Source organism: Meles meles, chromosome 8, assembly GCF_922984935.1.
Source record: "Meles meles chromosome 8, mMelMel3.1 paternal haplotype, whole genome shotgun sequence".
Classification (NCBI taxonomy): Eukaryota; Metazoa; Chordata; class Mammalia; order Carnivora; family Mustelidae; genus Meles; species Meles meles.
In genome coordinates this window covers 65534129-65545936 of record NC_060073.1, presented here as the reverse complement: position 1 = coordinate 65545936, position 11808 = coordinate 65534129, and the positions used below count along the sequence as shown (strand labels likewise).

The 11808-nt window shown below is 44.6% G+C and overlaps 1 protein-coding gene across 1 annotated transcript in view; it reads left to right on the top strand.

Annotated features, from left to right (window-relative positions):
- The window catches only part of TENM4 (teneurin transmembrane protein 4), a 593562-nt gene that overhangs the window by 556462 nt on the left and 25292 nt on the right, over positions 1-11808 (top strand). The gene's annotated exons all lie outside the window — the stretch shown is intronic.

The window sequence follows — 11808 nt, the reverse complement described above, 5'->3', positions numbered from 1 at the left end:
GCCAATACAGGGGTTTCTTTGTCAGAGCAAGTCAGCTCACTCAATTAGTTCCCAAGGTCACTCCTTCAAATCCCAAACTGAATGCTTACAAATCACGGCAGCCATTGCTGTCAACCAACCCTGAAATCTAAAACCATTTCCTATACCTCCACCAGAAAGGATCCCATTCCCTGCTCCCTGTCCTCCTCAAAGAAATACATAGTCATAGTTGTTTTATGAAGAAGAGAAAGGTAGTATAATCACTGTTTAGAAAATGACGTTTGGGATTCCAAAGAATTCCCTGAGAATGGAAGGCGAAAGCCCTAAAATTAAAAGAGAAACTTACCTATCTCGACATCCTACTGTGTGCCAAGATCTTTCCAATTTCATCTTCACGGCAACCTCAGACCAGAGAAATTATCCTCCACAGTTTTTACAGATGAACAAACTGAGGCACAGAGAGATTAGGAACCAGTCTAAAATTACACAGTGATGCATCGCAGAGCTGGAACACAAGTCCGTGTTCTTTCACTGACGTGGAGTGGGTTCACCGAAGTTCTCGGTTACTTCTCTGGATGGTAGGGATAAAAACAGTATCTGTATCATAAGGATAGTCTGAGGTTAAAAACGTCAATGAGCTAAACTATGGAAGACACCATGTCTTACTCATCAGCACTTCTCAACCGATAGCTGCTGCTGTCATCAGCATCGTCATCATCCTTGTCCTCATCCTCGGCATTTCAAGCAACATGAGTGGACATAGCAGTAATTACAGAAATATTGTTTGGGCATGAAAGGTAGTACCCAGGAGCAGCAGGAAGGAAACTAGTCAAAGGAGCAAACCAGAGTTGTGATTAAAGTAGGCAAGAATCAGAACTCAAACCAGAGGAGTAGAATCAAACATCAAGTCTGAAAAATCAAGGTAAGAATTAGGAAAGGAGTCAAGTCCCTGAGAATATCCAGACTGGCCTGGAAAAAGACATACAGGGTCGGTCAAGGAAAAACGGCTCAGCTCAGACTGAACAAAGCCAAGGTACAAGACACCTATTTTCACTGAAAATAGCTAGCCATGTGACTCAGAGGCTGGCTGGCTGATTTCCAGACCTAGGTTTCAACCAGTCAGAAATCAAGCTTCCCATACCCTATTTCAGGGGCATTATGAAGATCAACAAACTAAATGAATACGGAAGGCTTAAAAAAAAAAAACTTGCAAAGGGTGAAGCTCCCTAGAAGTAAGGATGCAGTCTTATCATTACTGTGGTGTTTCTCTTTTCTTTTCCTTTTTGTTGTTTTTAAGTAGGCTCCACACCCAGCACAGAGCCCAACACGAGGCCTGAACTCATTACCCTGAGATTAAGACCTGAGCTGAGATCAAGAGTCAGATACTCAACCCAACTGAGCTACCCAGGCACCCCATTATTGTGGTGTTTCTTAACACAGATTTTGACAGATTTTGCCAAAGCACCATTGCCCTAATTAATTTTCTATTGTCAGCTCCTTGAGAGGGTTTAATGGATTCCAGTCCAAATGTCCTAATATTTTTTTTAAGATTTTATTTATTTGACAGATAGAGACCACAAGTAGGGAGAGAGGCAGGCAGAGAGAGAGAGAGAGAGGAGGAAGCAGGCTCCCCACCAAGCAGAGAACCCGACGCGGGGCTCGATCCCAGGACCCTGGGATCATGACCCGAGCAAAAGGCAGAGGCTTTAACCCACTGAGCCACCCAGGCGCCCCCAAATGTTCTAATATTTAAAAAAAAAAAAAAAGCCCAGGCTTGCCTGTAACATGGGCTGTTACTGAAACAAGGTTTTAAGTTGGCTTTATTGATCCTTTCAACAGATTAAATAATACATCTAACATAAACATCACATACTGCAGAGGAACTTGACTTAGAGAGTTCACAGTCCTTCCTCCCCTCAGCCCACAGGTCTCCTGGCAGAAAACCTCAAAGAGCTCTGTAATGCACTCCTCATCTCCAGTGTGCGGTATCATTAATTTCAGACTTGGGCTCCTGGCCAGATGGCATTCGGTGGCTAAGAAAATGGCTTGGTGAACATGGGGCAGGTTCCAAAATTCACTTGCTGGGTGCACATGAGCAGCCGGCTTCCCTCAGTTTCACAGGGGTAACTGGCTCTGGCCTCCCATGGTGCCCTGTGACAGCTCCTGTCGTAGTTCTGCTCACACTAAATACTGTGAGACCCTCACTAACTTACCTCTGTCTCAAGCCAGGGCTTGCCACCTAGTGTGTGCTCAGTCAATATTTTATGAGTGAAATGTAAATGCAGGGAAGGGAGATAAAGAAGGGAGGAAAAACACTCTGTAGTGAGAAGAGTATTAAATCCCAGCTCCGGCATTATCAGTGTACCCAGCAGGACACAGAATTCAACTCAAATGGTTCAAATAAAGACACTTGGCTTTGGGATTTTGCTGGAGGATATCAGAACTAGAAAGTTCATCATTCCCAGACTTACAGTAGGAATAAGCTAGACAAATGGTAGATTCATGAGTTTCCCTTAAACTCCTTCACTAAGGTCAAAGGGCAACCACCTAACCAAATCCAAGGAGAGAGACAAGATGTGAGCACTAGTTTACTGGGGGTCAATGCAGCTGGTCAGGATTCAGCTGGGGGGCTGGTGAATTCAGGAAGGTTAAGTGTGTACTGGCAAGAGAGTATGAAGCCATTAGAGGCTGCAGAACCTGCGTGGGAGACCCCACATCCTCTTCATAACTTCTCTCCACAGCCCAACCAGGTACTCTCAGAAATGAGTAGGGAAAGATGTAAGAAAACATCTACTGTGGTAGACTTGGGGGAGGGGCACAAGTATCTGCCTGCTGCACCCAGACCTGACTCACCTTATCTCCCATATAGAACAAAAGCCTTAATTTCAGGGGCGCCTGGGTGGCTCAGTGGGTTAAAGCCTCTGCCTTCGGCTCAGGTCATGATCTCAGGGTCCTGGGATAGAGCCCTGCATGGGGCTCTCTGCTCAGCGGGGAGCCTGCTTCCCCCTCTCTCTCTGCCTGCCTCTCTGCCTACTTGTGATCTCTGTCTGTCAAATAAATAAATAAAATTTGTTTTAAAAAGCCTTAATCTGTGCAGAAAAGGGCAACTAACACTGCCCTCCTTAGGCACTGGTGGAGATCCACTGCCACTGAATGCGGGAGGAGAAAAAGAGTTTAACCTCTGTTAGGAGGGGAGAGTGATATGTAATGGGCCCAGAATTGCAGCAGGAAGAGGGGCAGGAGGACAGAAGAGGCCATGCTCTTGAGACACACGGATACATAAGACTGTGGCTAATTCAGAACCACGGAGAACTCTCTAGCTCACCACATGCCAACACTGTTTAGCTGAAGAGTCAAACACAGCAATGGAAAGCAGAATACTACTGCAAAAGAGACAGAAGAGGGACAAGAGCCTGGAAAGAGACCTTCCCTGAGGCCCAGCATAAACAGGGGACCTAAAGTTTAGGATGGAGTTGACACTGAGGAAAAAAAACTCCTCTGACAAACCAGTATAGCACCCTAAACACAAGGTATTGCTAGAGGAACTCAAAGTCTCCAATGCATTAAAGTTAGCTAGAGAAACATCAGACTTCAAAGCCAGCCCAAATCCTAACAAGTTAACTCATACCCCTTCAATAACGTCCTAGCAGAAGGAAACTCATGCCCATATCCACGTATAAAACCTGGTACTTCATTCTCTGGTGTGCTACAGAAGACATTCAACTGAACGTACATAAAGGGTATAAAAGGCAGCACACTCTAAAGAGACAAAGGAATCGTCAGAACCACACTTAGATACGACGCAGATGTTGAAACTATATTTTAGGGGATTTAAAATAACTGTAATTATGTTAAAAGCTCTAATGGAAAAGGTGAACAATATGAAATATCAGATGGAAAATTTTAGCAGGGAAATGGAAACTATAAGAAAAATCAAATGGAAATCTAGAATGAAAACCAGTTACAGAGATGAAGAATGCCTTTGATGGTCTTATCAGTAGATGACACAGCTGAAGAAAGAAGATGGGTCAATAGAAATTACCCAAACTGAAATACAAAGAGAAAAAAAAATAGTGAAAAAAATACAAAACCCGGGCATCCAAGATCTAGGAGGCAATATCATCTGGTCTTAATATGAATGCACAGATCTTCCTTGACTTACAAGGGGATTACATCCTGACAAACTTATTGTAAGTTGAAAGTACTCTAAGTCAAAAATGCATCTTATACACCTAACATACCAAATATCCTTAGCCCAGCCTAACTTTCATGTGCTTAGAACACTTATATTAGCCTACAGTTGGGCAAAAGCATCTAATACAAAGCCTGTTTGGTAATAAAGTGTTGAATATCTCATGTAAGTTATCAAATACTGTACTGAAAAAGAAAAAGAGAGTGGGTGCGTGGGTACAGAATGATTGTCAATGTACTGGTTATTTACCCTCAAGATTCAGGTGGCTGACTGGGAGCTATGGCTTGCTGCTACTGCCCAGCATCATGAGAGTCATACCACATATTACTAGTCTGGGAGAAGATCAGAATTCAAAGTATGAAAAAGTAAAAATAAATAAATAAAAGACCAAAATCAGTTTCCTCTTTAAAGAAAATTTCAAAGTATGGTTTCTCATGAGTTCGTATCACTGTTGCAACACTATGAAGTCAAAAAATCATAACTCAAACCATCATAAGTCAGATTCTAAGAATTAGAATTCAAATTCTAAGAGAAGAGAAAAAAAGGCAGAAGAAATAGTTTCTTGTTTGAAAATTGTTTGAAGAAACAACGGTGAAGAATTATCCACAAGTAATGATGGACACCAAATCAGACCCAAAAACTTCAGAAAACACCAAGCAGAGTACACACACACACATATACATCTTAGGCATATATTCAAAATACAAAAGAAAAAGAGAAAATCTTGAAAGCGGCGGGGGTGGTGGCATGTTAGAGGAACAAAGAGAAGAATTACAGTAGACTTCTCATCAAAAACCATGCAAGCTGGAAGACAGAAATGCTGAAAGGGAAAAAACAAAAATGAAAAACCCTGTTAACCCAGAACTCTATACCTAGGAAAAATATCTTTCCCATAAAGAAATGTTGTAGAGGTAGAGAAAGGCATAAGGGAACCAACAAAGAATGGTGACGCACCCAGGTACTAAAAACAGTGAACAATCGTGACCAACCCTGAGGCTTAAGGGCAAGGTGGGGCAGGAATAGGATATTGTTACTGAAGTGCGTGGTGGGAGCTATAGCCAGGGGGAAAAAAGTTATCTCACAGAAACAGCAATCATGGACAGATATAGCCACCATTAGAAATTTAGCACCAAAGGAGATAGGGAATAAGGAAAACTTCTCCTCCCAACTTCCCATCTCTTGCCATTGTCTACCATTGACTGAATCCAACCAAAACCAAGCCAGAAGGGGGCCCGAGTGCTGTGGTCTGTGGGGTTCAGCTCCTGTGGGCACAGAGAAAAGCAGAGAATGGGCCTGAGGGGAAAGAGAGTAACCAGCACAGACACTGCCTGGCTCTGTGACGTTGTACACATGAGTGGCAGAGCCAGCATTCAATCACAGATGTCCCTGAATCCTTTCCACCAGATGCACTGCTTCAAGTACAACATCAGCAAGAGATGAAACCTACAGTGGTAGGGTGGGCCAGATCTTAGAAATCCCAAAGGCTAGAATTCTTTGGCAGGCCATAATTCTGTAGGAAAGAGGCAGCAGGTGTAAGTTTCCATTGCAGAACCCAAAAAGTTCCCAGCTCTGGTATGGTTTTCGAGAGGATGATGATGTAGTAATGCCATCTGTTGTAGGGATCTAAGGTGAAGGTAACTATTCATATGCATGGGCTGTGACTCCTCTATTTATTCACAGAGGATACAGTATCCAGTTCCTCTCATTGACAATGGTGGCATTTGAAACAATCGTAGATGAAACTCAAAAATCACATCTTTATTTTCTAACTTAAAAAAAAAATCCCAATCAGCAAAAGTTAGTATCAGAGAAGCAATTTGGCATTTTCCTCACCAGCTGCAACATAGTATGGCTTGAGATGTGAAATATTGAGTGTGAAGAAGAAAGCCTTGCAATGTGTGTGAAGATACCCTTTAGCAATCCTCTTCTGAGAGCCAAGTTCACAGCAACTCTATGAATGTTTTATGTGTTTTCATTCCCCATTCTCCAAAGCTGCTCCAGGAAAATGGAGTGAAGAAAAATCCATGGAAAGAAATAATGAAAAGCCAGTCATCTGGCCATCTTGAGCGTACCTCCCAGATGGGGGTTGGCATCACTACAAAGTCAGTTGCCGTGGTATCAAAGCAAAGCATCTCGAAGAGAAAACTATCAGTTCTCTTGACCCATTTGAGATTTCCAAACAATTTTTTCTTTTACATAGTGATGAACACAAAGGTTTTCCCCTGAAACAACATCACTCTTAGGGGAAGCCTGATGAAAGCACACAGACTTTAAGGTCAGACAGGCTTGACTTTGAGACTATATTCCTCAACCAGCCGTGTGATCTTAGGCAAGTTACATATCCTTTCTGAGCCTCAGCTTCACCAGTTATGAAATGACAACAGTAACGCCCACCTCAAAAGACAGTGATGTGCGGTGCTCAGTACCTAAAAGGATATGGATACTCATGAACTTTCCCTTCCTCATACAGAAGAGGGGAGGTGAAAGGGGTGAAATTTGTAGTTTTTCTCAGTCCACATCTTGAAAAAACAATAATAATACCTACTGTTTATTTACTTATTCATTAATCTAAGAAATACATACTGAGTACCTTTTATATTCTGGTACTCTTCTAGGCATGAGAACACAGACAAGGTCTCTGTCCTCATGGAGCTTATATTATAGTGGGAAGAGACAGATAACAGACCAATAAACATGTAAATAAGATAATACATGCAATGAAGACAATAAAATAAGATGGGAGGACCTATCTATTTCAGGGAAGGCCTCACTGAAGTGAAAACATTTACTGAAATATGAGTAATGAAAACAGCTAGCCACACCAGGATTGGAGGAAAGAGCATTCTCAGCCAAAAGAAAAGTTACATGTGAGCACCCGGAGCCTGGCTTGGGCTTGGCATGTTTGGGGAATAGAAACAGATGTAGCGGAACACAGGAGGATGCAGGGATCAGGTTCAAAGTGAAATTGGAAAGAGAGGCGGGATGGAGCAGGTCTTTCAGATGACTTTCATTCACATTATTGAGCATCTACTGTATGCCAAGCACTCTTCAGAGTTCTGGGATACATCAGTGACCACAGGCCCTTCAGTCAGGGAGTTGACATTCTAGGGAAGGCAGGTTCATGGGATCCTGCAGGCCCTGGTTTTAAAAAAAAAAAATGCATTTCACTTTAAATAGGTTATCTTGTTTGAACTTCACCGTATTTTTCTAAGATAGGTGTTATAATCTTCATTTTATAGAGAACAAAACAGAGGCTCCCAGAGGTCATAGTATACGACCTGCCTAAAATATCATTTGTGATGTGATGGGGTTGATGGTTCGTGGGAAAGCAGAACTGAGTGCCATCCTCTAGGGTTGCAGTGCTGGTGGGGTAGAGTCCACAGTCAAAGCCTAGAACGTCTGGCTCCAAGGACTTTGCCATATCAACACATTCCTTCCTCTTGGTTAGAAAGAAAGAAATTTGTCAGTACTTCAAGTAAAGCCAAAACAGACACTACTAAGCCATTGTCCAGAAGTCACCAATCCTGAGGCCACTTGGAATCCAGAGAGTGCCACGAACTGTCCCACCTTGTTGGGTGGCAGCAGCCTTCTTTCTCTCAGAAGCTCTGTAGCAGGAAGAGAAAGGACTCCACAGAGGGAACAGGGGGGCCCATGTGTTCAAGGCCCACAGGATGGGCCTCCTCACAGTCCTCCCCACAGAGGAAGCAGTATTCTGATGGGGTATCACAGGTAGGGATCAGGCTGCAGAGAGATCCGGTAGTGTTTCCCAAGCTCTGGAAGGCACTGAAATGAACGAGTAAGAGACAAGAAAATTCTATAAATTGGCTGTTCTATTCGATGTTCATTTAATTAAGACATTCAGTCCCTCTAATGGAAAATGTGAGGAGTGGAAATTACTGGTTTTCGGCCATCTCGTATAAAATGAAAACCAGATCTTGAAAGCATGAGGCTTTTCATTGTATCTTCTTCAAGCTCAATTTAATTATGTATCACAGGCCACCTTCAATAATAATTACAATTGTCTCCCTTTATGCAAAGACTCTTCTGTCTTGGAGACCAAAGCTCTGGGGAGACGCCTACGGAGACTGGTGAAGAATCATCCAGTGAAAGCAGTTGTTTCTGTATTTGTGCCTTCAGCAGATGTTTACCATGTACCTGCTGTGGGTCAAGCCTCTGTCAAGTCCTACAGGAGATAGTGTTTGAATGAATCATTGTCTCCCCTTTCCAACAGAGCAGCAGAGGGGCCTCACAGAACCAATCATGCATTCGTTCCTTTGCTCAAGTGGCATTCCCTGCCCGCCTTCTCTCTGCCAGTCCCAGGGCTGGGGAAGAAGAGATGAACTGAGAGCCAGTCCTTCAGGGCTCCATTGCTGGCAGGTGGTAGACTCCAGATTCCCAGCCTGTCTGACTCCGCAGTCCTGTCCTGACTCAAGCACTCCCAGGCCGGAGCAGGTGACAGCTTGTACATGAGCTGTTAGGATGCAGGGGACCCATTCTGTAAGGCAGCTGGGCCAGGGTATCACCGGGAGAAGGGACAAGAGAGAGACCAGAGGAGGCTTTACGAGGTGGCATTTGAGCAAGGCCAAAGTAAAGTACTCCTGAAGTGACATCTGTCCCCTAATATATGGTCGCCCTATCGATTTTTATAGGTAAGACTCTAAGACTTCTTTTTAAGTATTACCTTGCTTGGCATAATAAAATCCTTTGTATCTGATTAGGTCAGGAAATTACACAGTCTAGGTAAGTAGTCTCAGTAAAGACCATGTGCGTGGGTAACAGGTGTTCAGAGGACCAGACTAGAACAGCACACACCCATCCTGTGAAACTGTTGACCTGGAATTGATCTTCTTGCTGATCTAAGATGACTCAGGACCTGACAGGACTCAGCCTGCTCTTGGACCACAGATATAGCCAAGATGACCATGACAGAGCCAGTTTGGGGATCTTGATTTGGGGCTCAGAAATTTGGGGTACCCTAGTAATATTTACTGAAAAGCCCTGGAGATTGATGTTTGATAGATGTCCTATAAGGAGACTCTTCCAGAAATGCCAGTAGTTTTTTTTTTTCTTTGAGAGAGAGAGAGAGGGCAAGCACCTGTGAGCCAAGAGGAAATCTTAAGCAGACTCCCCACTGAGCACAGAGGTCCATCTCTCACATTCCCGAAATCATGACCTGAGCCGAAATCAAGAGTTGATGCTCAACCAACTGAGCCACCCAGGAACTCCATAATGCCAATAATTTAAAAGGGCCTCTTTCCCAAAATGACCATGTTCATGAGCTCTCTATATGTGCTATTATTTGGGTTGAGGTCACTTTTCTGATTATGAAAATAATCCATATCCATTATTTTTAAATCTTGGGAGTGTAAAATATCCCTTGTAATTCTGCCTCTCAGAGATAACCACTCTAAACATTTTTGTGAAATTCCTTCTTATTCAAATTTCCACCTTCCATAAAGAGTTGAAAAGAACACCCCCTCCTCAAGAGTTAAAGAGAGCAAAGCTCTGAGAACATCTCTGGAACAAAGATGCTTTAGGACAAACCTTCCAGATCTTTATCCCAAGACTCGCCTCCTTCCTAGCAGCAGTCTCTCAGAATCACCCCCTTCCCCTCTCTGAGGGGCACCCTGACCTGTGACCCTCCGGTCTGGGTTTTAAGCCACATTGTCACCCTCCCTGATGCCAAACTGAAGATTTCTTTTTTTTTTTTAAGATTTTATTTATTTATTTGACAGACAGAAATTACAAGTAGGCAGAGAGGCAGGCAGAGAGAGAGAGGAGGAAGCGGGCTCCCTGCTGAGCAGAGAGCCCAATGCGGGGCTCAATCCCAGGACCCTGGGATCATGACCTGAGCTGAAGGCAGAGGCTTTAACCCACTGAGCCACCCAGGTGCCCCAAAACTGACGATTTCTTACAACATGACTCGGTGCTAAGGAAGAAAGATGAGAAATCATGACAAGAAGCCGGTTTCCACAGCCCCTAAGGTGCCTATAGGAGAGCCAGAAGGATTGATACAGCCCACACCCTTGTCCTGCCAAGCCCAAGCCCAGGGTAGGTATTAGAGATTCCCGTGCTGCTTGCCATGTTGGAAAGGGCTTCCGTCCCACTGCCTCAGACCTTAGCAACAGAGAGATTCAACTGATTCCAGAGTTGGTCTTGGGTCCAAGACTCATCCAAAAGACCTTTAACCAGCACCCCATTTGTGACAGACTATGTCAGTCCCAGGCACAGGGACAGAAAGAGTTGGCAGGAGGCAGAATCCATGCAGCACCCACAGCTGACCTTGTGCAGAAAATCGCTCAGCAAAGGCCTGCCTAGTCTCACCTCCCAAGTATCGCCTGAACCCATAGACGCTGCAGCCCCCACGGGTCCCAGTGGAAAACCAGGCGCAGCTGAAGGATCAGAGGAAGAGCCAGGATAGCGCTAAACACTCGGGCCTTTCATTTCACCATCATTAAATCCCTCAGGTCCCAGGGGCAAAGCAGGGGGGAAATGTCCAGTAGGGAGACCTGGAATCCATGGGGGAGACCTACCACGGAAGCCGTGTGCCAGCCCGAGCATAAGCCAAAGTCAGAAATACTGATATCTGGATGAAGACCATTTTTCCATTCACACAAGGGCAAAGGGGCTATTAAACCTACCTTTTTACACTTCAGCCTTCCACAATTAAAAATTATAACTGAAGTGTTAACAGGCTATTATTCCCTGCCATCTCCCGCCCACTCGGCCACACGGAGAACCCACGCAACAGACACTTGCAAATGGACAGCTCGGAAATGCTGGGTGAGGGCAGAGAAGCAAGGGGCAGCTTGGAAGCAGATAGATCAGTTTGAATTTTGACTCCACCACACTTTTCCATTGTGGGATCTTGAGCAGGTGACTTTGCTTTTCTGAGCCTCCTCCAGAAAGGAGATCATTTATACCTCTTAAGTAAGTTGCAAGGAGTAAGCGAAAGGTCTGAGAAGCGCTGTGCTGTAGTGTGGTAGGTATTTGGTAATGGTAGGCATTTCTTTTATGATTCTCAGGAATGGAAAAGAGAATTAAGATTCAATTGTCGTGCTTCAGAAAGCCCACACCAGAGCAGAACTGTGAGCTGTGACAACGGCAGATACACAACTGCTTGGCGCTGGCTGTGAAGTCGAGATGGGGTTGCAAGAGCCCATCTGTTTAGCCTCCTTATGTGATGGCAAGATCCTGGTTTGGATTCAGAGCCCCCTTTCCCCAGGCTCTGTAGCTTCATAGGAAGCCCCATCTCTCTCTCTCTTTTTCTTTTTTAAGATTTTGTTTATTTGTTTGACAGACAGAGATCACAAGTAGGCAGAGAGGCAAGCAGAGAGAGAGAGGGGAAAGCAGGCTCCCCGCTGAGCAGAGAGCCCGATGCGGGGCTTGATCCCAGGACCCTGAGATCATGACCTGAGCCGAAGGCAGAGGCCCAACCCTCTGAGCCACCCAGGCACCCTGGAAGCCCCATCTCTTATGTTGTTCAGGAACAACCTGTATCACCAGCCGTCAGGGTTTTGAGAGGAGGTTCAAGAATCAAGTTTGGCCCCCTCACCTCTGGGAGTTCCCCTGCTCTGAGAGACCCCGTCATCTCACCCCGCATGGGTGGCTATTTGTAGCCACAGGCCACCCCGACA